Source organism: Cryptomeria japonica, chromosome 3, assembly GCF_030272615.1.
Source record: "Cryptomeria japonica chromosome 3, Sugi_1.0, whole genome shotgun sequence".
Classification (NCBI taxonomy): Eukaryota; Viridiplantae; Streptophyta; class Pinopsida; order Cupressales; family Cupressaceae; genus Cryptomeria; species Cryptomeria japonica.
In genome coordinates this window covers 359,133,541-359,160,874 of record NC_081407.1, presented here as the reverse complement: position 1 = coordinate 359,160,874, position 27,334 = coordinate 359,133,541, and positions in this window count along the sequence as shown.

Genomic DNA, 27,334 nt, shown 5'->3' with positions numbered 1-27,334 from the left:
TCCAAATCTCCATGGAGAAAAGTTGTTTTGACATCTAATTGTTCAAGATGTAAATCATCTGCAGCCACAAGACTAAGTACAATTCTAATTGAAGTCATTTTTACAACTGGAGAAAATATTTCATCATAATCTATACCCTTTTTCTGTGCAAAACCTTTTACCACAAGTCTGGCCTTATATCTTTTCTGACCTCCTTCCTCCTCCTTTAGCCAATAAACCCATTTGTTAGGCAAGGCTCTTTTTTCTGCAGGTAAAGGGACTAAGTCCCAAGTCTTATTTTTCATCAAGGAGTCAATCTCCTCTTTCATGCCTAGCTCCCATTGTTGTTTGGCATCTACCTGCATTGCTTCTTCATATTCTTCTGGTTCACCAGAATCCGTTAATAAAATAGAATACAAAGAAGGAGAAAATCTTTCAGGAGGTCCAGTTGTCCTCGTAGAACATCTAACACTTGCAGAAGTTTGTGGAACAACCTGTTGTTGCTAAGCATCAGGTACCTATGGCATTTCATTTTCAGGAATCTCATCCAACACCACATATTCTTGTTTTTCCTATTCATGCTTATTTTCCTACATCTGTTCTTTATACATAACCTTCTCATTGAATATAACATCTCTACTTCGAATTATTTTCTTATTTTCAAATCCCATAACTGATAGCCATATTCATCTATCCTATATCCAATGAAGGTACATTTTTGAGATTTAGCATCAAACTTGGTTCTGTTTTCTTTATCAACATGGACAAAAGCTTCGCAACCAAAAGTTTTTAGAAAAGAATAATTTACCTTTTTACTAGTCCATGCCTCCTCTGGAATACCACCATCCAAAGGGGTTGAAGGTCCTCTATTTATCAAATAGACAGCAGTATGTACAGCATCTGCCCAAAAATGTAAGGGCAATCCAGCATGCAATCTCATGCTCCTCGCGCATTCCATGATAGTCCTATTCATTCTCTCTGACACACCATTTTCCTATAGAGTTCCTGGAACTGTCTTCTGCTTTAGAATCTCATTTAAGGAGCAGTAATCTTCAAATGCTTTGCTGCAATTCTCACCTCCATTATCCGATCTGAAACACTTTAACTTTTTTCCTGTCTCATTCTCAACCAAAGCTTTCCATTTCTTAAAAGTTTCAAAAACATCTGATTTTTGTTTTAGGAAATATACCCATGTTTTTCTAGTTGAGTCATCAATAAAAATAACATAATAACAAGAGCCACCAAGAGATGATACCTGAGCTGGTCCCCATACATCTGAATGTACAAGCTCTAACTTCTCACTCTTCTTCTCTTTCCCAACCTTGAGAAATCTGACTCTTTTCTATTTGCCATAAACATAGTTTTCACAGAACTCTAAATCAATCTTCTTTAGTCTTGGCAATAGATTTTTGGAGTGAAGGATTTTCATCCCTTTCTCACTCATGTGCCCAAGCCTATGGTGCCACATTATCGAATTTGTTCTTGCAACATTTATTGTTGTTGTCCCTACAGTAACTTTATCTGTAGCAACTAAGGTAGAGTAAGTGTTATCAGTACACATATATAATGTGCCTACCTTTGCACCTTTAGCTACTACTAATGATCCTTTAGCAACCTTCCACATACTGTCTGAGAGGATAACTATGCAACCTTCACTACCTAGCTGCCCTGCAGAAATTAAATTTCTTCTTAAATTAGGAACATGTCTTACCTCCTGCAGAAACCAGTCATTTCCATTTTGCAACTTGATCTTTATTTTTCCTTTTCCAACAATTTGATAGGCCTCATCATCACCCAAATATGCCTATCCAAAATCACCTTGAACATAATCTAGAAAATATTTTCTATGGAGTGTAGCATGAAATGAAGCCCCAGAATCTATTACCCAAGAATCATTAACATTATCCAAACATAAGATTAAAGCATCTTCTAAAGTATTACTTGCAATATTAGCTTCCTTACTGTCATTTTCATTTTTGTCTCCTTCTTTGTTTTTCCGAGACCAACAATCTTTCTTTAGATGACCAGGCTTTCCGCAGTACCAGCAATCTTTCTTTCCTCTAAATTGAGAGCGTCCTTTCTTTGACTTCCCTCATGACTTCTCATTCCCAGGGCCTTTTCCTCTTTCCTTTGATCTTCCTCTGTTCTCCACATTCAAAACACTACCCGGTGATGTTGGAGTCTCACCTGTGCTTTTCCTTCGCATTTCCTCGCTTAGGATAACACCAACAATATCATCAAATACCAAAGTATTTTTACCAGAGACAGAGTTACTTACAGCCATAACCAAGCTATTCTAGCTTTTTGTCAAAGAACATAAAATCAAGAGAGCCCTAACCTATTTTGCAAAGGTAATTTTTACCGAAGACAATTGACTGGTAATTGTATTAAATTCATTTAAGTGCTCTGCTACAAATCCTCCTCACTCATTTTCAAATTAAACAAACGCTTCATAAGAAATACCTTATTCAAAGCGGAGGGTTTCTCATACAACTTAGCCAATGTCGCCATCAAATCTACAATCGTTTTTTCTTATATTATATTGAATGCTACAAATGGTGCAAGGCATAATCGAATGGCTCCCAGTGCCTTTCTATCTAAAATGTCTCACTCTTCATCTAACATTGTGGTCGCTTTCTTTGCCTTTCCTTCCAATGGCCGCCACAAATCCTTTTGATACAAGTAATCCTGCATCTGCATTTTCCATAACTAATAATTCTGGCTATTAAACTTTTCGACCTTGAATTTGGAATCCTCCATTGCTCCCACTCAAATCTGAAAGTCCTACCAATTTACAGAAAGCCTCGCTCTGATACCAATTGTTAGGGTTTCAAGCAGATCCAAAGCAAATATGAAGTAATAATTATATGCAGATTTAAATACAAAAGATAAAGAAATAAAATAGGACACAGATAACACAAAGATTTAACGTGGTTCACCCAGAATGGGTTACGTCCACCATACACAATCGTCCAATCTTTCTTATTATCCAGCAAAAACAGTACATCAACCTTACAATGCCTTAAGCATCCCAGACGCTTATAACATGCGTTTTTAGGGCAACAAACAAAGTCGGCCTTTTTAGGGTTTTATTACAATGTCGGTTTTCATCAAAAAAAATACCTAAAAAAAAATTTCTTAGGGGCTCCCGCCCTCAAAGCCACGCTTTTCTCGGGGGCTGCCGCCCCCAAACCCCTGCCCGAGGCTTGGCCCAGCCCTGGACCCCGGTGAGGATACGTGCTAAATATACAGTACTTTGTTGATCAGTTGGCACATTTCAACAATTAGTTATTCAAGGAATAATCTATTTTATTTTCAATTGGTATGCTTTTCACCTGAAAGAACATAAGGCTACCTACCTCTTAGATGAGAGGCTAATGATCTACACATCTTTCAAGGTAAAATAAGTTTTTCTTAATGCTTCAATATGAGAAATAGAAGTGGCTGAAACAAAGTTCAAAACACCGGTTTTACAATTCATAAAAACAGATAAAAGAGAGGAAATCTCCTTTCAAAACATGAATCTTTTAAACATCCATAGGAAGGAAACTCAGAAAAATAATAATATTCTGCACTGGAAAGGCGATCACTGTCATTTGATTTAGATCAACATATGCAAAGATATATCACTACGCAGATTCAAAACTCAAAGGTTTCTCTTTCTCGCAAAATAGTATGATCCTTTATATATATCTTATGTAACAAATGCACAATCAATACATCTATAAAACCCTTTTCAATTCCAGATCTTTAAAGTCTGATGACTTCCTTCAACAAAACAACACTTCTCAAAACAAAAAGAAACTAAGTAATAACTCCCAAAATTCTAACCAAAATCTAACCCTTATCCCGTCCCTCTTAGTCTAAATTATAGTTTTTAGAATAGAGGAGGTCTCCCTGAAAACCCGACCTTCTCTAAATCAGTTATGAAACTAACAGAGTATAATTGGGATACATGTCCTGAAGTCTTTTGCATAAACATTAAAGATACATAAAAACAAGGCCTTGATCAACGTGTTATGTTGCTTTCCCATCATCATCTTCTTCTCCGCTTTCCTGGGCATCGTGGGTAGTTGCGAGTTCCTAGATTATTGATTGGTTTGGAACCTTCATGGCATTGAGTTTTGCCTTGGCCACTTCTTTGTTCCATCTATGCTTCACCATCTTTTCGGCATGCTTCGGTAACTGATCGTTATCGATAAACGTCATGGACTCGATCCAAGCAACCCGCATTATATCCTCAGGAGTGAAACTACCCTTGGCTTTGATTTTCTCCATGTATATCCTGAAAAACTTTAATTGCATCCTGCGTGTTCGGCCCGCAAATCCCCAACTACCAACCATGGTCAAGATTAACCACCTTGTTGTCATTAACTAAACTGCATTGGAGATCTTGGAGTTCATACACAGAAGCCTTAGCATCAAAGATCACAAATTTGAAGGTGAGCACCGCCACATTATGGTCTTCTTTAGCATGAAGAGTTGGCATTCATCTGTTACCAGCTAGATTGAATGTTCTGTCAAAAAACTGGTAGCTCAGTATTCTTCTATTTTAGTGAACATAGGAAAGACATTCTCCCATTTGTGTTCCTCTTTCTCCCATGGTGAAACCTGGTTTTGAATCTCCACAATGAGGCTCTGCATCTCATCACATAATTAATGAGAGTTCATGATATACTTTTCTCCGTCTTTAATTACTCCTTCAATCCATCTTTCAACAGCCTCTGCAATGCTTTTAGCTCGTAGACCCTGACTCATTATCTTTTTATTTTCTGGTGAAGTAGGATCAAATCTCTCTATAGCATGGGATATAGGAAGTTCTCCGAAGCAACCGATGCTGTCAATGAATTGAGCAAGGATGCTTATATGTCACTTTAGCTCTCTCTTTTCCCGCCCGTCTTTCTCTGACCTGGTGAGCATTTTCTTTGCAGATACTTGGAAGAAATGGTTATCTGAATCTCTACTCATGTTTCCCAGCTCCACCTTAGTGACCTCAAAATCTTATGCGCTGACTTCCTTGTCCTCTTCCTTGGGCTTGTATGAGGCAATCTCGGCAACCCACTTTCTGGTCCCTTCATCACTATCTAGTCAAGCAGTTGTTTTGAACCTTTTTGGCTTGGGGCCCTTCTCTGTGTACTTAACGACCATATCTTGAATTGGAATAGTCATGGGAATGGACCTCCATTTTCTGTTCACCGAAGTGGTCAGCCACTTAGGGGTTGCACTGGAACTAGTTGCTCCTTCGATCGTTTTGGAGGGTGGTGTCATAGCTATGGTAACCGCATGGGAATCTTGGGCATTAGCAACGTCACTGTCCAGATCTTCAACCTCAAATATCTAAGCTTCCAGAATCTTATCCTTCACCTCTGTATCCTTAGCTTGATCCATCCTTCTCTGAGAAGCACTTCATGACTGGGTATGTCTAGGAGTGGAGAAATCCAAAGTTGGATTAGACTTGTGCCTAACTTGAGGCGGCTTTTTATCCTTACTTGCATGAACAGGCATAGAAGCATTATTAGAAAAATGCTTTGGTGAACACAGAGTAACCTTACTGTTTCTCGCAGAGTTAGACTTGGTGCCTAATTTCACTGCATTCTTCCTTTCAATTCATTCTGTAGTTCTCTCCAAAACCCTTTTTGTTTCAGTTGTATATTGTCCTCTTCTTCCTCACTCCAATTGATACAAGACACTTCGGTTTCAGCTTTAGCTACGTATCCAGGTTCAAACAATTCTAGATAATCTTCCTCAAGCCCGTCTATGTCAAGCTTTACCTGTAATGAAATGACTTGCTCCAACACCATCCTCATGTTTCCCCTTTTGAACACCTCAAGTTCATCACTATAATCCTCCAAGAAGTCCTCTAATTGTGGAATTGGGAGATACGGCATTAGACCAAGACTTCAGGAGAAACCCTTATTATCAAAACCTTTCCTTTCATGGTACAAGGGAAAATTGAAGTTCTTCAGGTCCGCTCTAATACTCAAAGCGTTCGACATTGAACTAGAGGATAGCATACCTAACTAAATGGGAAAATGACCCTCCCATTAGTCTCTAGGCTGAGCCTTTTTAATCACAGTAGTCAGCTGCCTACATACCTCTGCTAAAACAAAACAATCTGAACAAAAATGAGGAAGCTTGAAGGGCTCTTCCTCAAAACCGCCTATCCTCATATAGCAGAAGCGAGTAAACTGGATAAAGAAACTACCAAACCTCTTCACTAGTGCCTGTGCATCCTCAAAAATTCTTTTGGTTTTCATATTCTTCAATTTATAGCACAAATCTCCCAGAAAGGCATTGTGTACCCTCCTAAAGTCTTGCAAGGTATTATCCTTTTGCAACATAGGGTAAAAATCATATACAGGGACCTCCTCCTCAGTGGGTTGTCTAGGTATTCCAACTATCTCCTTAACGCACGCCAAACAGTATACAAGATACGAAGACATGAAGAAATTCTGCTTAAACTTTTTGGCCATACTTAGCTGCTCCCTCATTGAATCAGCAATCAGCTCTGCCCAATCAAGGTATTGTTTCCCTTCTAATACTAGCTACACATAGCAATAAATCCATTCATCAAAACTGTAGGCTTCCGTAGAGCCTCTGACTTGGTGCAATAGTAACATGACATCATCAATGTGAGGTAGCATATGATTCTTATTGGGATTCTTGGGCAATCTAGAACCACCCCTTTGAGGAACCTTCAACCCATATTTTGCTACATTATTTCGGTGCCCGATTCTATCTTTGTTGAACTTAGTGATTGACTGGGCGGGAGAAAAGTTTGAGAACTGGTAGTCAGGTAGCTTGAAAATAGAGGAAATTACTTTGTGGTTAATGGCAAGGAGGGTATCACCATTGTCTCTCCTAATGGTTTCGGAGGCTGGATCATACCTAGCAATACATTCCCTAACCAGTTTTGGGTAAGGGATAGCTGGGGGAAAGGCTACCACCTCTATGAGACCACTACTCAAAACTTCCACACCAAAGGAACCATCAATTCCCTTGAACACCCTTTCTTTTAAAACTTCAAGATTTTCCCCTTTAAGGTCGGTGTCGCTGACTATGGGCTCTATACATGCAAGACTAAAAACATTCCCGAACAGGTGCAACGTGGACTTCATAATTCATGAATGACAAGCCTTATTTTCCTTCAACAAACCTTACTACAAGAGAAGAAATGCAGGTAAAAATCACTAGAGAGGACAAGAAATGGACTCACCTTCACAGTTGAGAGCAACTAGATGACTACCAGCAAACAAACCTTCTATCCAAGAAAAATAACACCACAGTGATGAGGAACAAATTTTTAGAGAATAAATCCTCTCATACCTTATAGCAGGAGCAATAATACAGACTTATTAAGTGCAATAATTTCAATCGTCAGTTTAAGTGTATTGAGCTTATGGATTGGACATCGCACACATACATTGAATGAATGGCAGCATTATTTAAATAACCACCAGTTCCTGAAATGATTACTTGCTTTGAAACTCCAACAATTGATGTCACCCAAGATATGGTTCACCTTCCTCATACTTGGCAATTAATGCACCATCAAATCTTTAAACTCACGGGACCCACCAAATTTGAACACACATGAACATTTTGAACAGACTTCATTGAGGTTCAAGTAGTTCAAGGCATACATTGCGCCCAGGAGAAATCTTTTCTGAAAGGATTAACTATGTCATGTGTTGCTAACCATTTGAACTGTGTTGAACATATTGAACACGTCTGAACCTTTTGAAGTAGGTTCAAAGAGTTCAACGCCTAGAGAGATGATATAACACATCACCGAACGAGACCAATAAGGAACCACTGCAAAACACTTTAAAAGATTATTAGTATGAAAAACCCCCAAGATACCTAAGAACCCGCAGAACCTAAAAGAACCTAATGAACCCGGCTCAAAATGGTTCAATGTGTTCACGGAGTTCGACCAATTACTAAAACTCAGCATTTTTTATTTAAAGAAAATTTACAAATGGACTAAGGCTTGAATCGAGGCATTGCAAGAAAGACAAGGACTCCGAATGAAATTTTATAGGGTGATTTACTCCTGTTATGAAGGATAAATGATGCAGTAACAGATTCTAATTATCATCTAGGTTTTTTTTTGTTGGATTGCTTGAGAGATCCCTATATGCCACCTTGTTGGTTATGTAAAGGGTTCGAGACCTATCTTGATTTACTTAATCATAACATAAAAAAAAGTATCATTAACAAAACATAGTTTCTCATAGATTCAAATAATAAAATAAAAATAAAAAAATATTTTCCTTCTAAATGTAGATTTAGATTGTCTCACAGGTCACCATAGGCTTATTACAAGATTAAATGAAAAATCAAAATAAGAATCAAACCCTTAGCTCTAAAGCATAACTCTTTAACTCTCTAGCTTTCTCTAACTTGATCATTTGATAACTTATATGATTTGATCCATTCTAATGGCATTTATCTATGCTTAGATATCTACTCCAAGCTTAGAAATAACTCATGTGAGCAACAAGATGACCCAACAACCAATAATTCATGAATTATATTGGTCAACTTGATGAGAATGATAAATCTCCAAGAATGAAAGAAATATGTTGTGATCCCATTTGAGGGTTGTCTTGCTCTCAATATTTCTTGTTATATGTTGGATTTGATTGTAGAAGTCACAAAATTATTCTACATATCATCCTCTCTACACTAACTTTATAATAAAACATATCATAAATCTTCTCTATAATAAATTATATTATTTGAACCTTTGTCATAATGATATTATAATTTTTAAGAAAAAGTAGATATACATCATTTACCTTTTCCATGTAAAATTTTAACAACTACAAGTTAGACATGTTATGGTCAACACAAATAGATGTAATATATAGCATGCAAAGGAAGCCATCATGGTTCCATTTGCATATGACTAGAATTCCTAACGATTCATGTATATCTCTTTTCATAATTGATATAATATCACTTGAAGATCATCCTATAGATGTTGTGACCTTCCCAATGTTTGCCCCTTCTCTTTCTTTCCAATTTTTATTCCTTTGATCTTTTTCTCAACTCTTATAGTTGCAATTGCATGAAGATTCCCATAATCGTATAAAAAGGGATTTTCTCTCTTGTAAATATCTTTATGGCATTTAATATAAAATCTTTTTTTTTGGCTTTCTATACTAAAATTTTGAGCAAACATGATTTTTTATTCTATAGAAATGTGATTCTATTTTATTATTTGTTATTTATCTACTAATAATCTGAAATAGTACCCCTTAGCTCAATATTGAGAATTTGTGTCTATGTACATTTATGTATCTTAGACTAAAATAGATTATTTATGCACATTAAATCAATCATACATCCCAATTAATATCATTATGTCATAAGTGAAATGGTGAAAGATAAATTGAAAAAATTCCCAACTTCACAAAGAAAAATTATGCTATAAAAAAGATTAATGAATCACCCACCCTTAATATTTTTTTATACCCTTCTCAATTATCCCTCTAAAACCTATCTCTCTTGGAATCCTCATCTTCCTTCTATGTTATACACAATCTAAATGATAGTGATGACGCGTTTTTAATTCGTTTAGTCCTATGTATCCTAATCTTCCATTGTTCTTCCAACATTGTATCTCTTCAAGACTGATTTTAATCTTTATTGGTCGTTTATACATAAATGAAATTATACATTGAATTGTGGGGATCGGAACAAATTGTGCATATTATGATAAAGCACGTAAACTCATCTTCCCTTCATTTTTTAGAACAACTGACCAAGTGTTTATTAACTGAATTTACAGAGCCCATTCACAAACAATTTGAAGCATTGGAAATAAAATATCTGATTACAAGAATATTTGTGTAGCAGTAATAAATTGAATGTTTTCCTTGCGACCCAGGAACACATTCCCATAGATTAGAGTGGAATCCAATGCGTTCGCCTTCATCGCCTTCTACAAATATACATGATGGTACTTTCATATACATAATATTCTAAGAAATTCGGTTTTTCCTCATGTAATCTTGTAGCAGAAATGAATAAGATGGGCTAATTGCCGACTCCAGGACTAGGAGACGATTCAAGAACCCGTTCCTCGTGCATGCGGCTCATTCCTCCTCTTTTCACCGATTTGGGGATTCTAGAAACCTGCATATGACCCACCCCTGGGCTGGGTTGTGACGTGGACAGGCGCTGCACTTTGAACCCAAGAGACTCCTTCTCTGGATTCTCTTTTGTTGGATTATTTTCAGACGCGCTCCGGGGCTTCGTCTCTGCTGCGTCTTGGCCTGCCACCTCAGCTTCCAAATATTGTGGTGGGGCGATATACAATTTTTTATTCTCTGGTAGTAGCCTCGCTGCGCTACATATCTTCAATCCAACCAGAAGGAAATAGAAGAGATGTACCCACATTTTCATATGAATCTTCATCATGAGAGTTTGAAAGCTTTGACAAGAATAGTCGAGCGATATATAAGCCAAAAGTTCGACAATTTCTACTCGTTCTGTATTCTCTCTATCCAACAAGGTGAGAATTTAATGAATTGAGAATGCACTATTTTATACTGTCCGGAGGAGGGAGGAGGCGTGGGTTCTTAGATCTCAATTTGATTTGCTTGGTAGTTCCTTAAACATTGCATCAGTTGGTTTAAATTCTATTCAAACACGGAAAATCAATGTTTGAGTTGGAGATGATTCAAACATTGAAAATCGAGGCTTGAAGTGTAGAAACCACATCAACGCTCACGTTTGTAAAGCAGCATGTGAGAGAAATGATATGGTCCATATGGTCCTTGTCATATATTTGTACATTCTTCGTGGTATTATCTACGAATTTCTTTTCCTTCCTATCAAGTAAACGACTTTTGTATGTTGCCTCCCCCGAAATATTGTATTTAATTCCTTGGGGAGGAAGTCTTCGCTAAATATGAGGCGAGGAAAATATATTCGAGGTTCAAAAAGCTAGCCTTGACCTTTGCTGAGCTTGTGACGTTCTGCAATGCCATAGGACTTTTAAAACCCCTTTTATTGTATTTTTATTGTTTCGTAATTCAATGAAGATGGTCCTTTTCTGTCGTTCATTTACGGCTTCTTTAGTCAAGAGTAATGTTTTGACAACCATTCGGCTCCGCACACGCACATGTGTTTGTCTGTTTTTTATTTCCATAGATCGTAGCCGCCAATGTGTTAGGGTTCACACTAATGACGTGGAACTAAGGGGCTGCTGCTTATACTTTAAATGGTGATTCTTCCATTGTGAATGAATTATTCTATTCTACGCCATTTTATTGTTTTTGTTTTGAATTCCTTTCTACATTGTTGTGTATTTTATTTTGATTATTCTTATATATTATCTAGTTTTATAGTCAATGATAAGTTTTGGTCAATAAAAGTAGGATAATTATTTTTATCTTTTGTTATGAATGAGGTGTAAAATAGCTATTGAATGTTTGATCATTGACTTGTGTAATATTTTAATTAGGGTGCTCTTGCATTCATTTACCTATTAACTCAATTTGTTTTTCACGTTGCATTAAATAGATCATATGATTGAGAATTTAAATACATTTACATTCTACATTCTTGTAATAGCGAAATTAGCCTAACCATTTTATTTCCCATTTAGTTAATGCCCATTTTGATGGCAATGTCTTAATGTAATGATATATTGGAAAACAAGAAAATCTCATTCTAGGTTGATTTATTGTCCAACATCTCTTATTTACCCTAATTCACATTAGTTTTCATGTATTTGCTACCTACCTCATGATTGCCACCTTATCCTTGTAGATTACTTGTGTATGACTTTGTATAGATTTAGGTCTAATAATAGTAGCACATGAATGATACTGTAATCCTAAAGCTTTAAATTCCAATTCAATCATGCCGACCTCTTTCACTACCTATTATGATCCAACTTAATACACATTTCATATATAATTTTACCATGTCATGATATCTAGAGAAAGTCATTATGCACTTTAATATAGCCAAGACTAGGTGAGAATGCAAGGGAATGAGAATTTGAAGACACTTTAATTGTAAAGTGTAATAAAGGAATAGAAAATCAACATTCTTATATAGAAAATATATATGTCAGATTTTTTACAATAAGAAGAAGGCATATGAGCTACAACTTTGCTAAGTTTGGTCTAGTTTTTTATTAGTATATTTTGAGCACAGTTGAGTGCCAACTAGTGAGGCCATAAATATGGGCCTCATTCCCCACATATTAATATATTCAATAGAAGAATCCCCCAGCTCAATATGGTTAGTAGAGAAAGAAACCTTGATAGTAAAAAGAGCAACACAAGCCCATTTCTGAAACCAAAAATCCTTAAAGAACATGTCTCTAACTCCACTCAGACAAAAAGAACCTACCGCAAAGTCATGAAACGCTTAACCAAAAACAATATCTGCCCACATAGGTAGTCCAAATAGACAAGGGGGTATCATCACAAAAAACGGAAGGGCATCAATTCCCTTACCAAATGCACCTCTACATCCACCAAACCAAAACCAATAGGTCAAAGTGGAACCCAACCAAAGAGCACCAAAAATGATCCACCTCTATAGGAGTCAAAGAGAATACGGCCACCAAGATTAGGACAATACCCAATAATGGGTACCCAGAAAAGAAAGAAGCAACCACACTTAAGTTGATTACTTATGTGCATTGAATATCCATTAGCCACATATGTCAATTACTATTATCTATTTATAAGTGAAATTGTGAAGATTGTGTTGGGACATATTCTCCACATATACTAATTTGTTTAAAAAAATAATTAATTACACACTATAGAGAATGCTAACAAGTAATCCCTATTCTACCAACATTAAAACAAATTCAAATGTTGATGAGAGTGGGAGTGAAGACTAGAGCCAAAAAAAACCCTAACCCGCTATGAAATAGGTGCCACTGGATATGATGCCTGTGAGGAAGATATAGAGGATGAAGATTACAATGAATATGCTAAGGATGATGAGCTCCTTCTCGATATCCTATTGGGTTCCTTCTTGTGTGCCTATTTAAAATCCGAAGGTACAATCTTTAACTCATGTTTTTGGTAATTTGGAATGCTAGTCCACTAAGAAGCTTCATGATAGTGATGTAGGCAGTTTAAGGAGGTACTTCAGTCTAGTAATAGAACTACCAATGTTGGGTATTCTCTATTAGCTTTCTCTACCCTTCCATTTGTGGCTCTATTAGGGCCTTTATTTCTACCCCTTTGGATTCTAAGGAAGTTGGATTTGAGAGTGCTGAAATTAATTTGGATGTTTGTACTAAGGCTCCCATATCTCCCTTGCTACTATTGTTGCTAGGGTGGAATTTGTAGGGCTGGTTGTTTTTGGCCATTCCTAATAGGCTATTGATGAATTTGTATTATGAGAAGAAGTATGATGTTAAAGCTTGTATGGAAGTAATAGAGGATTCTAGATGTCTCCATTGCTACTCTTTCCCTTCCTAAGGTCTCTGTGGATTATAGTGGGCTAGTTGTTCTATGAAATGATATCCTGATCTCTGTTGGTGAGGTTGTGGATACTTTAGGAGTTTTTGCTCCATCTGCAAACTCTATTGCACTCCCCCTAGGGCCTAAGGTCGTTCCTTTTTTGATACCTAGGGATCCTCTCTATGTGAAGGATATTTTAGTAGATATTATTAATGCTATTCTTGTTGAAATTTTAGAGTGACTAGGGAGCTCATGTATTGAGAGATTTTATGGCAATGTTCCAAATATTGACACTACCAAAAATGGGTCTCTCATGTTTGGAAGCTAAAAGGCCAAGTCAAGGCAATTGCAATGTTCGACAATTGTTTCCTCCTCTCTTTTCATGATATTGAAAACTATTTTATGTTTTTTATAGAGGAGGATTTGTTCCTAGGCTTCAATGGCCTCTGTCTTGCTAATTGGTCCTGAGGTTTCAACGCTTTGAATGACATCAAGTTCCTACTTTGGGTACAAGTATTATATTTTCCTTTTGATTTTTGGAGTGAAAGGATCCTTACATCCATTGCCAACTCATTTGGGAAATTATTTATTATTGACCCTATTGCTAAATTCATTAAGTGTCTATTGTATGTGTCATTTTGTGTTCTGATAGAAAAGGGTAAGGTGATCCCCTCCCAGCCCCCCCTTTCTTCTAAGTCTGGCAAATGGATTCAAATAATTTAATTTAAAATTTCTTTCATTGTTTGTCGCCAATGTGGTCAAGTGGACCATACTTCTACTACTTGCAATATTAATAAGAATACCCAATTCATTTGAAGGAAAATAAAACAAATGCCTTCTTTTGTGTTTTCCTCTCTACTTAGTAGGGGTTAATAATTGGTGGATAATAGGGGAAAATTTCTTGTAGAGACTAACATTGCAAAGGTGCACAACATTTTAGCTGGAGGCTATTTGGACAATCATAAGAAAAGATGCTTGAGAGATATAGATCACTCTTCTTTTACTAGAATGGAGGAGTAGATAGTGGATAATAGGGAGACCCCTCATATGGTAAATTCTAATGATGTTTCTCTGGAGTCCCCTTGTCTCAAGAAGAGGAGTTAGGGGGAGAAGAACCCTAATTCAGAAATTAACCAAATCTCTCTATCCCATTTCATTAAACCACCCTGATTTTGGTTGGGTTTCTCTTTCCTATGGTTGGCTACTTTGAAGTCCAGTTGGGTTTGTCTTCGGTATGGTTGGTTGTGTCCATTTTTTTTGGTACTATCCTTTTTAGAAGTTATTTTGTCTTATTTTCATAATATTATATCTCTCTTAATATAAAAGGTTTCAAATCCTTTCAAAACATTGCTTACCTTAATAAAACACAAGTAATCCTAGTCTAATGCTTAATTTCTTTACATTTTTCATTTATTTCTCTAAACTCTATGTTCTTATAACTCCTTTTCTTCCTTATATACCTCTTTCTATTAAGTATAAACTAATTTAACCATGAAAATAACTCATCTTATACACATTCTAAATGGTAATGATGACATATTTTTAATCAATTTAGTCTTATGTGTCATACACTTCCCATTGCTTAGAACTACATTATATCTCTCTATGAATCATAAACTAATTTTAATCTTCATTCATCATTAATAAAAAATAGAATAGTGATGCACCTAGAGTCCATATCTTTCATGAAAAATGGGAGATTTGTTCTATATTTAAAAATTGATTTGTCACAACCAAGATCTTAAAAATCAAAAATTTGAAAACTTAGCAAATGAAATTATATGGAAACAAGAAAATGGTTTGAAACATGATAAGAAGCATGCTTGTGCCTTAGGAATCCTCAAAATCTAACAAATATCAATGAATATTTAGAGAGTATCTCTAATAGCACAAATTGTGCCATGTTGTCAATAATTTTCATGACAAAAGTTGAAGTGGAAGATAAGACTTTTGTACTATTAAATTTCTACTTTAGAAAAACTAGAAATTTTGCAAAAAAATTAATCCTTTTGTAAATAAGTATGGCTTCTTTCAACTTATCTAAACCATTGATCTATATGACATTTACAAAGTGCACATAGCAAAACAAATCATCAGTTTCCCTTAGTTAATTCCCATGGTCAATCATGTTTGCATACAACATGATATAGATGGACAAATATATAATCATTAATAGAAAAATAACAATATTAGAAATAGTTACAACCATGGTAGCCATGCTCAAAAAAAATTATGAGATTTAGAGTGTTAAAAAAAAGGATGAAATTTTTTTAACTATAAAAATAAAATAAAAATTGCAGAAGAAACTAAACAATTTGTTGATTTCGTTGAAATCACTAGAATACTAAGAGGGCAGGGAGGGTGAATTTGTATTCCCACTAAATCAAAAAAAGAAACCTTTTTACCAATTGACGTTATCCTCAAAATATAAAACAGACTTGACTGAAGTAAAACAATTAATGTAGAATAAATAAGAAGAGCACAACCACAAGATGAACACTGGATTTTGTACGTTGAAAACCCAGAAAGGGAAAAACCACAGAGAGTGTCAAATCTTAGGAAAATATAACTAGTTATAGTTGTGTTTAAAAATAGGTGTCTCATTTCTTGGTGGATCACTGCCAAATTACAAAAATGGCTCACTACCGGATTGCTCACTACAGATACAAAAGAAACATCTAACTATCAGAATGTTCACTACAATTAAAAGGATTGAATTGAGAAACTTTGCATCTCCAAATGCATGGGATCAGTTCCAAGATAATCTCATATTACGAACCTTAGACTTTACAAAAGATCTGGTTAGATATCTTTTCACTATAGTTCCGCAGCAGGTCCGGTAAGGGAGTACCGCACTACTGATTTCCTTCGCTATCTGCAACTCTCGCATACATTTCTTTTATTTCTACCAACTATATTCCACACAACACACTCACTCACTCTTTATTAATTCAATTCTCTTTGCTCCATCAATCACTCATGAATATATGGTTTTGTGTGTGTGTGTGTGTGTGTGTGTGTGCACTGGAGAGCACAAATACAAAATAGTGTGTCGGCCAAGCCCAACACGTTATCAATAAGCTCATGTCGACCTCCATATTACTTCTACATAATTCCTTTACATACTTTCAATTACCAAAGCATATATCGCGATTACTAAAAAAGGACAAGGGTATTTTGGACCCAAGAGAATGGACCTATCACCACAAGTTCACACTCAACATCTCCAAAATATATACTCCATACATACTAATAAAACCACAATCACAAAACTCAAAGAGATACTTCTGGTCGATACCAAAACTATAAACAGCTGACACCGGGACACATAACTGATATCGGGATACCAGAGTCAATGAGAACTGAATGGGACCTCAAAAGGTCATCATCCAGAACATGTCCATGCTACATAATAACTCCTAACCAAAAACCACAACAATTGAACCATACATACATAACCACAACACTTTGCATAACTTCCATAACGTCCATAGCATCAATAATTTCCAGACTAATATCTAGGCTCGCATACACTATCTGATACAGAATCGGATAACTGGTTTGACATCAATGACAACTTTATTCACACATGTCTAGCAAACCCGCCCTTTATCATTGATGGCAAAACATATTCAAAACATGACTACACCAACTCCCCCTTATGCATGCAATTCCTCAAAACCATAATCCTTGAACTCATATTCCTTTTCCCTTTCTCTCCCTTTTTGACATCAAGGACAAAGGATGCTACTGATGAAAAAGAAACAAAAAAATGAAGAGAAATAAATGATATATACAACCAAAAATGTGAATCTTTCACAAGGAAACCTTCAACTACTCTTCTTTGGAAAATAAGCTTGTAACTGTCCTTTAGTTCTAGAAGAAGGACTTCCCAAGAATATATGGCTACTTTGATACTCACTGAAAGGCTTCTACACTTAACTAGAAAATCAACAAAATTTGAAAAGCTATCTGGAACAGTTGGATTCTGCTCATACAATAATGCATTATCAAGCAAAACTGAAAAGTGTTCTATCTTAGCTTCCACAATCTCGTTAACTTTCCAAAACATGCTCACAAAGTCTTTTTTCTACCTTTGCAATAGAAGAAGCTTGTCTTGAAAAGCATTAATTCTTTTCCTCTGCTCACCATCCTTATGATTTAGAAAATCAAAAGATTTACCTAGGCTCAATGGTTCAGCTTCAATAGCATCAATTCTTTCTTTGTGTTTCACAACTGCTGTTGGCCAAGAGATAAAATATCTATAGATTCTTCTAGCACTACAGATACAATCTTTCAATTCCCCTATGCCATTTGATAAGTTATTTTGAGAAATAGCACATTTTTAGTAGTGTTTGCATATCCAAGCCTTTTTCTTTAGATGGTTGCTCAAACATTCTTTCTTTCAGGATCTCTGTCAATGATTTCGGAAGCAAATTAATGACATCTTTTAGACTAATGTTGTTCTGGATTAGGTTCTTCATCAAAAAGATCTCAATTCTTTTTGACTCGAACGAGGTCAGCCATTTCACACCAATCTTTTAAATTCCATTTGCATTGTCAATTAGCTTGAACGGATTAGACTCATCATCCGAGTCTTCGACTTCCTACTCATTCATTTCCAAAAATCCTTTGGCTGCAGGAGATTCTCGATCATTAATTATCACCACATCTATTTTTTATTTTCTTTGACTCTGAAACATCAACATGAATAGACTGCCTCCTTTTCTTTTGTTCGAAAGAAGATTCTCCAGAACTGAAAGACAAAGAAACAAAAACCGAGCCAACTATCCACATATCCACAAATTATTTAAAATAATTATAGCAAATCTCCTCTTTTCTATTCAAGTTGTTCAGATATATGAAGATTTGTCTTGTAATCGGCACACTAAATTTCCAAATAACATTATCTTTTGTCGGAAGTGACTCTAAATAGTACATAACTAAACTTACAAACAATGATCCATAACAGAAGGCATAATTCTTCTCTTTTAACATTGTGATATTTTCTAACAATGATTCTCTCAATAATTCACACAATTCAGACAATCTATTCTACATCACAAACATATATGCCATATACATTGCAATTGTTGAGGTGTCTCCTTCCCTATTTTGAAATAGACCTTGTAAGAGATACCATAGGCAACATACCTTATCACAAGGTTGATGATCATGTTGATGATAAGAGCTCGCTAATCACCCTTCATGCCAATTAGGGATTCCACTTCCCTGTTCAAAATTGATTTCTTTGCCAAAAATTCTCCATTGTCGCACAAGTCGGTGACCATAGAAATGATTTCCTTCATAACCGGATAGGGTTTATCCAACATGATGCAATTATCTCACACATGGCTAAGGATTATTCTGATTACTTCTGCATTGTCAAACTAGGGGAATTCAGTCCATAGATTCATACCTTTTCCTTCTAATTCTTTGACCCTCTTCAATTCATCATCCTTTAAACCTACTTCAACAATTCTGATTTTCTCTGGGCTAAAATCATCTAGGAGCTCTTTGTTCATAATCTAAAATTCTTCCTTGCTAGATTCTTCAATGATCATTTTTCCTTTCATGATTACTCTTCACTACTCACTTTGTTGTTGCTCTACTAATTGCAATGATCTCAAGCAAATTTAATTGATATGAAAGAAATGAACTTCAAGATCTAATACTTATCTTACTAAAGATGTTTCATTAGGGTTTTGCCCCCCAAAACTGTTATTTTTATGATGTCATCACGATTCCTCTGATTACGGGGTACCACACAAGCAATGTCATGTTGGATTAGCAACATGATCCATACAGAGGAGAGGAGGCTATATTTTTTTTCATTCTAATCATAACTCCCCCTAATCCAAATCTCTAAGCTTAGATTTTGGAGAAAGAGGTCCCCAAACTAGATTTCGGTACTTCAAGCTCACTTCCTTTATTCTCATTCTTCTTTCTCCAAATAAAGTTTTCCTTCCTCTTTGGTTCATCACTCCTCATTGTACTCTTTTCAACATATTTTTCTTCATTTCCTTTCCTGCATAGGTTAGCATAATGTCTGGGCTGATTTTACTTGAAACAACTAATAATTTTCTTCTCAAATCTTACTGGATGAGATCTATATTTGCATTGACTAGCTTTGTTTTCATAGATATTGCAATTGTAATAATGTTCTTGAAAGTTATAACTCTTCTTATTTGCAAGAACCGGGTTATAAATTTGAGTCAAAACATGATTCCTACAAAGGCTTGCCTTATGTCCAAACATCTTGCAACTATAACATTGAATGCTTCTACAATTTATTGCCTTGTGTCCAAATTTATTGCATTTAAAATAATAGTTATTAAAAGATAGGTACCTTTGTGCATTGGGTCGGATCAATGGTCTTCTTGCATTTAATTTTTGATTCTAGGATTTCTTCTCATCTTCTGACTTCTTCTTTGCTTTGACTTCATTACTATCTTCTTTAATATTCTGATCTAAGTACACACTAGTTTGGTAACCAAGTCTATTTTTGTCTGACTTAATTTTTTGCATGCTGGTGAAATCTTTCAGGAGCCTACTATTGTCAAGGATCTTGTTTTCTACCTTCAGATTCCTCACTTCTTGTTCAAGATTTTCATAATCTTCAGATTTCATCTTTAATGTATCTATTAGGAACTACTTTGTCTTGTCTTTTTCCTCAATCTTTTGCATCAGGTCTTTGACGATCTCATTTGCTTGATTCAACTGATTATTAACCTCCTTATGTCTCAACTTGAATTTCCAGATTTTCTCTCTCAGCTTTTGTACAAATTCATTTGCAATCTTCACATTCTCCTTCAGTTCTTCATTCTCCAATTCAACACTTTCGAAATCTTTAAGAGATACCTTCAATTCTTCATCCATCTAAAATTCTTTATCCAAGTATATAGGTGCAATGGATTTAACCAACATGGATCTCCCTCAAGTGGTTAGGCTTTCCAAGCAAGGGACCAAGGGCCCGATGCCAATTATTGATCAGGTTGAAAGCACCAAAATATTGAGAGGTGGGGGGTGAATTAGTATTCCCACTCATTTAAAACAATAAACATTTTTACCAATTTTAATTTTCCTCAATATATCAAACAAACTTGACTGAAGTAAAACAATTAATGCAAAATAAACAAGAACACAACCACCAGATGAACATTGAAATTTGTACGTGGAAAACCCAAAAAGGGAAAAACTACGAAGAGTGTTAACTCTCAGGAAAATATAACTAGTTATAGTTGTGTTTACAAATAGGTGGCTCACTACTAGATTGCAAAAAATGGCTCACTGTCAGACTTCTCACTACAGATACAAAAGAAATGACTAACTGTCGGAATGCTTACTAAAATTGAAAGAGTTGAACTAAGAAAGTTTGCATCTCTGAATATTGTTAGAATAACTGGTGGACGACTGAGAGGGGGGGGGGGGGGGTGAATAAGTTGTCAGCAAATTATATTAATCAAACCACTTTATAACATTTAACCAAAGCACATAAACATTGAATACCGAATAGCAGAAATAGATATCGGTAAGCAATAAAACTTAAGAATGAAACAGAGAATTAACACAATGCAACCATAGCACATAACACCATGATTTATACGTGGAAAACTTGGTAAAGGGAAAAACCACAATGGGAAGCCTACCCACAGTCAGATAATACTTCTACAGAAAGTATGTGATACAATAAGGGGCCTACACATATAGGAAGGCACACTTCCTAGAGCATACTGCTCATTACAAAGGAGTCTCACCAACTACAGAGAGGTTATAACCACCTCAATAGAATTGGACAACAATCTAGAAGAATGAACTGTCAGTGATAGCATCTACCATGCCTGATTACAATCTCGGTTAAGCTCAATATCAGAGGTCTTTGACCTCTTACATAAACCTGATTCGATCACCTATGATCGGCCAAATCTCCTTCGCATATGATTTTTCATTCCTTGACCACGATCATGATCTATAATGAGATCTTACATCGATTTATACAAACCCTAAAGCCTAAACCAATTAGGTCGGCCACCTAAAAGATATTACAATAATATCATTACATACATCCATATTACAATGATATGCTATGTCGGCTTTAGACCAAAACAACATTAACCAATCCATAAATCATCCCGATAACGTGTAGAGAACACATAACATGATATTGGTCCATAACCTAGATAGGTACCGAACCTAATTTGGGTCCACCATGCCAAAGAGATGTCTCTAATCAGTCAAGGCACGATAAAGGATCACCTTCTGCATCTTGAATTCCATCTAGAAGTTGCACCAACACCACTTATGCATCTTGTCAAAGATTCTCAAAAAAATCTCTGCCGATAAAACCTTAAACCCTTACCGGTATAGGATTACTAGAGTGTATGATAGCATCTGATTATCAAGTCAATACCAGCTAACCAAAACATACTCTAGAACCATCAAACCAAACATATTCCATTGATCCAAACATGTCGATAGTATCCAATTGATAGTCCCTTCTGCTGGTAAGACTAGTTCTTCTACCGGTAACAAATCATAACAGCTAGTGTTGACATCAATGATGAAACATCAATGCAACACATAAACAATTCCTTCATATTGCCAACAATCTCCCCCTTTGGCATTGATGGCAACACTAGATGTGAAAAATAAAAACATCTAAGTGCCAAGAAATGCCAAACATTTCTCATAGAAGATATAACAATGAAAAACTGAAAAATCCCAGCAACTCCCCTTGAGGAGTGCAGTCCAACCTGAAACTGATTTGAATCTCTCTCCCATATGACATATTATGACATTATTTTTCACATATAACTCTCCCCCTTTGACATCAATGCCAAATATATGACATAGATGTCAAAATACTGTGAATCTCAAAGCTGACTAATCCCCCTGAGTAGTAGCACCACTACATCATTCTAGAGAAAAGGATAAAGTTGATGATACATACCAGACTAATGCTCTGCACCATCAGTTAAGTTTTTGCCAAAGGGGTAGATTCTCCTAACCTATCTTTCAAATATTCAAATGATTCCTTAGACAAATTTTTAGTGAATATATTTGCAATCTGCTCTTTAGTGTTCACATAAACCAATTTGACTTCCTTTTCTTCCGCCTTTTCCTTCATAAAGTTATATTTAATTAAAATGTGCTTAGTCTTAGAGTGAAATATCGGATTCTTAGATATGTCAATAGCTATAGAGTTATCACAATAGATAACTACTGGTTCACTGCAATTTACCTTGATATCCTTCAACATTTGTTTCATCCACAAGGCTTGAGTGCAATTAGTTGTTGCTGCGACATATTCAGCTTCTGTAGTAGATAAATAAATGCATGACTATTTTTTGTTGATCTATGAAACCAATTTATTTCCAAGAAAGAAAGCTCCACCAGAAGTTCTCTTCCTATCATCATTATCACCTGCCCAATCTGAATCTGTATATGCACATAAAGTGAAGTTATCATCTCTAGAATACCATAAGCCATATTCTATTGTTCCTTGCAAATACCAAAATATCCTCTTTATTGAACATTCATGGTTTTCTTTAGGATTACTTTGACATCTTGGAACCTAAGAATGCCTTTGTCGGTTTGAGTAATCTGCAAACCTAAGAAAAAACTCATCTCACCAATCATAGATATTTCAAATTCATTCTTCATATTATTAGAGAATTCCATGCACAATTTATCTTCACCTCCAAAAATGATATCATCAACAAATACTTCAATAACTAGAATATCATTATTAGTGATCATATAATATAAATTATTGCCAGCACCACCTTTAGTAAAACCAAGCTTCAAAATATATTTATCCAACCTTGTATACCAAGCTCTAGGAGCTTGTTTCAATCCATATAATGCTTTCCTTAACCTGCAAACCATATCTTTGTCATTTGTCAGTGAAAATCCATCTGGCTGCTCAATGTATACTTCTTCCTCAAGTTCACCATTCAGAAATGTACATTTAACATCCATTTGATAGACCTTATAGTTCTTATATGCTGCATAGGCAAGAAATAGTCTAACAACTTCAATTCTAGCTACTGGTGCAAATGTCTCACCATAATCAATTCCTTCCATTTGAGAATATCCTTTACAAACCACTCTAGCCTTGTTTCTTAAAAATTAACCATCATTTAGTTTTTTTCTAAAAACCCATTTAGTTCCAATAACATTCTTATTTTTAGGCCAGGGAACTAAAGTCCAAGTCTTATTCTTCTCTATCTGATCTAATTCATCTTCCATATCCTTTAACCAATGTTTATCTTTACAAAGTTCAATAACATATGCCAGTTCAATTTGATAAAAAAGACATACCTCTTCATTTGCCAATCTTTTTCTTGTCATAACTCCCTTGTTCCTATCTCAAATGATTTAATCTTACATACCTTGGTGTCTTCTAAACTTCAGGTTCACTATTTTGATCATCAGTCACAGTTGAATTTTCTGATTGTGTTGGTGTAACTGTCTTAGTATGTTGTACCGGTTGAGGCATTGTCTGATCAATTATGATCATTTCCACTGTCGGTTCTCTGTCATATGATATATATTGATCTCTATATTGCTCATCCACTTTCACACTTGCGCTCTCCACAATTTTCTGCAATCTTTTGTTATAACATCTATATGCTTTTCTCTAAATTGAATATCTAAGAAATTTCCCTTCATCACATCTAGGATCAAACTTCCCAATTGAATAATTTCTTTTGATATAACATTTACTTCCAAAAATTCCAAAATATTTAACAGTAGGTGTATGTCCAAACCATAATTCATAAGGAGTTTTACTGGTTTCACCTTTGATATGAACTCTGTTGAATGTGTAGACTATTGTACTCATTGCTTCTCTCTAGTATATGTGAGGCAATTTGGCTTCCATCATCATGGTTCTTCCTGCATCCAAAATGATTCTATTCTTCCTTTCCACTACTCCATTCTGCTGAGGAGTCCAGGGTGCAGATAACTATCTCCTAATTCCATTTATCTCACAAAAACTGCTAAATTCATGAGATGTGAACTCACCACCTTGATCTGATCTCAACCATTTGATTTTCAATCCAGTTTCTATTTCCACTATTGCTTTGAAGATCTTGAATTTATCAAAAGCTTCAAAATTCTCCCTTAGAAAAGTCGCCCACATCATTCTAGAATAATCATGAATTATTAGCATGAAGTACCTATCACCTTGAAAGCTTCTAGTCCTTGTTGGACCACATAAGTCTGTATGAATCAAATCAAGCACATCATTATATTTATCATGTACTCTCTTCAAACAAGTTCTAACTTGCTTTCCAATTGGCAATCCTTACATACCAGATTATGAGGCTTTATAATCTTAGGTTTATCTCTAAGTGCCTTTGTTGAACTGATCTTAACAATACAATCAAAATTAACAGGACACAACCTCTTATGCCATAACCGACTCTCATCAATATGAGCAATCAAACATGTCTTATTTCCAATGTTCAAGTGAAAGATATTACCTCCAATCTGAGTACCGGTTGCAATCTCCAAACCAGTTCTATTGATGATTTTGCATTTTCTATCTTTGAACTAAAGTTGGAATCCCTTATCCACCAATTGACCAACACTTAAAATATTATGCTTTAAACCTTCTACATATTAGACATTATCAGTATTATGCTTTCCATCCAGAGCAATAATACCTCTAGCTTTGATCATACATGCTTATTCATCCCCAAATTTGACTTGACTGCCATTGTATTCTTGCAGGGACATAAATTTTCTTTTTATCTCCAATCATATGATATGAGCATCCACTATCAATTACCCATTGATCATTGTCTTCAACTTTTTCTGCTAGGTCCTTTTCTTCATTCTTGATAGCTAGTTCCATTTTATCTTCCTTTAAAGCATAGAACGTCCATTCCTTTCCATTGTTGGATCCACTAGCAAAGTCTCTTGTCGGTTCATCCTCTGAGTCATCACTTACTCCTTCCTCATCCTCTATGTAGCATTGTTTGTTTTTCTTGAATCTATATTTGTTCTGATTAGGCTTAAAAGATTTCTTAACTCTTTCTTCAAATCTTGCATTCCTTTCAGAACATCTAGATGCAAAATGACCAATCTTATTACATGCAAAACATTTAAAAGGTTCTTTTCCTTCATACGTACTTCTTGTTGGTCCTTTAGGTACTCTTCTAGCAAACAAGGCTTCAGGTTGCTCAAATTCTTCATCCTCTTTCCTCATATCTTCCAATTCTTTTGCATATAGGGCTTTCCAATCATTTTTGCTGGTAGATGATGATGCATGAAAAGCAAGTTCAGACTTTGTAGCTCCAGAGGGTCCAAATTCTTCAAGCTCAAAAGAAGATAATTTCCCACTCAGAATATCTCTATTAACTGAAGTGTTTGCCATTGTTCTCAATTCATTAATTGCATTATCCTTCATCTTGTAAGCCGGTGGTAGGTCTCTCAAAACTTTAGAAACTATTTCATCTTCACTCAGAGATCCTCCACAACATTGAATTCCCATGACAATCTCATTTACTCTTTCCATAAATATAGCAATTATTTCATTATCTTCCATCTTCAAGTTCTCATATCTTACCCGATAACCATCAAGTTTAGCAATTTTGACAGTAGGGTCACCTTCATTCAGAGTTTGCAATTTATTCCACATAACCTTTGCAAATGATTTATCAGTCAATCCCATGATTTGTTGATCAGTGCGTGCACACAGGAGGGCTTCTCTAGCTCTGCAATCATTTTTAATATTTTTGTCTAAGTTTGCAAGAGTAGGATTTCTATATGCCGAATCATAAGGTGTATATCCTTTCTCAGTGATCTCCCAAATATCCTTCCCAAGACATCTAAGATGAGTCTCCATTCATATTTTCCATATCCCATAGTTTGTTCCATCAAGCTTAGGGATTTCTCTTCTGAAAATAGTTTTTGGTTGATTTGAACTATTAGTTGCCATAGGATCTACCTCAAGCGGTTAAGCTTCTACAAAAGAGGACCAAATCTTTGATACCAATTGTTAGAATAATCGGTGGACAATTGAGAGGGGGGGGTAGGGGGTGAATCAGTTGTCAACAGATTATATTAATCAAACCACTTTATAACCTTTAACTGGAGCACATAAATATTGAATACCGAAATAGCAGAAACAAATACCGGTAAGCAATAAAACTTAAGAATGAAACAAAGAATTAACACAATGTAACCATACCACATAGCACCATGATTTGTACATTGAAAACCTGGTAAAGGGAAAAACCATGATGGGAAGCCTACCCACAACCTGATAATACTTCTGCAAAAAGTATGTGATACAATAAGGGGCATGCACATGCAAGAAGGCACACTGCCTAGAGCATACTGCTCATTACAAAGGATTCTCACTGACTATAGATAGGTTATAACCACCTCAATATAATTGGACAACAATCCAGAAGAATGAACTGACAGTGATAGCATCTACCATGCCTGATTATAGTCTCGGTTAAGCTCATTACCAGAGGCCTTTGACCTCTTACATAAACTCAATTCGATCACCTATGATCGACCAAATCTCCTTCGCATACGATTTTTCATTCCTTGACCACGACCATGATCTACAATGAGATCTTACATCAATTTATACAAACCCTAAGGCCTAAACCAATTAGTTCGGCCACCTAAAAGATATTACAATAAGATCATTACATACATCCACATTATAATGATATTCCATGTCGGCTTTAGACCAAAACAACATTAACCAACCCATAAATCATCCTGGTAACGTGTAGAGAACATGTAACATGATATCGGTCCATAACCTAGATAGGTACCAGACCTAATTTGGGTCCATGACGCCAAATAAATGTTTCTAATCAGTCGAGGCATGATCAAGGATCACCTTCTGCATTCTAAATTCCATCTAGAAGCTG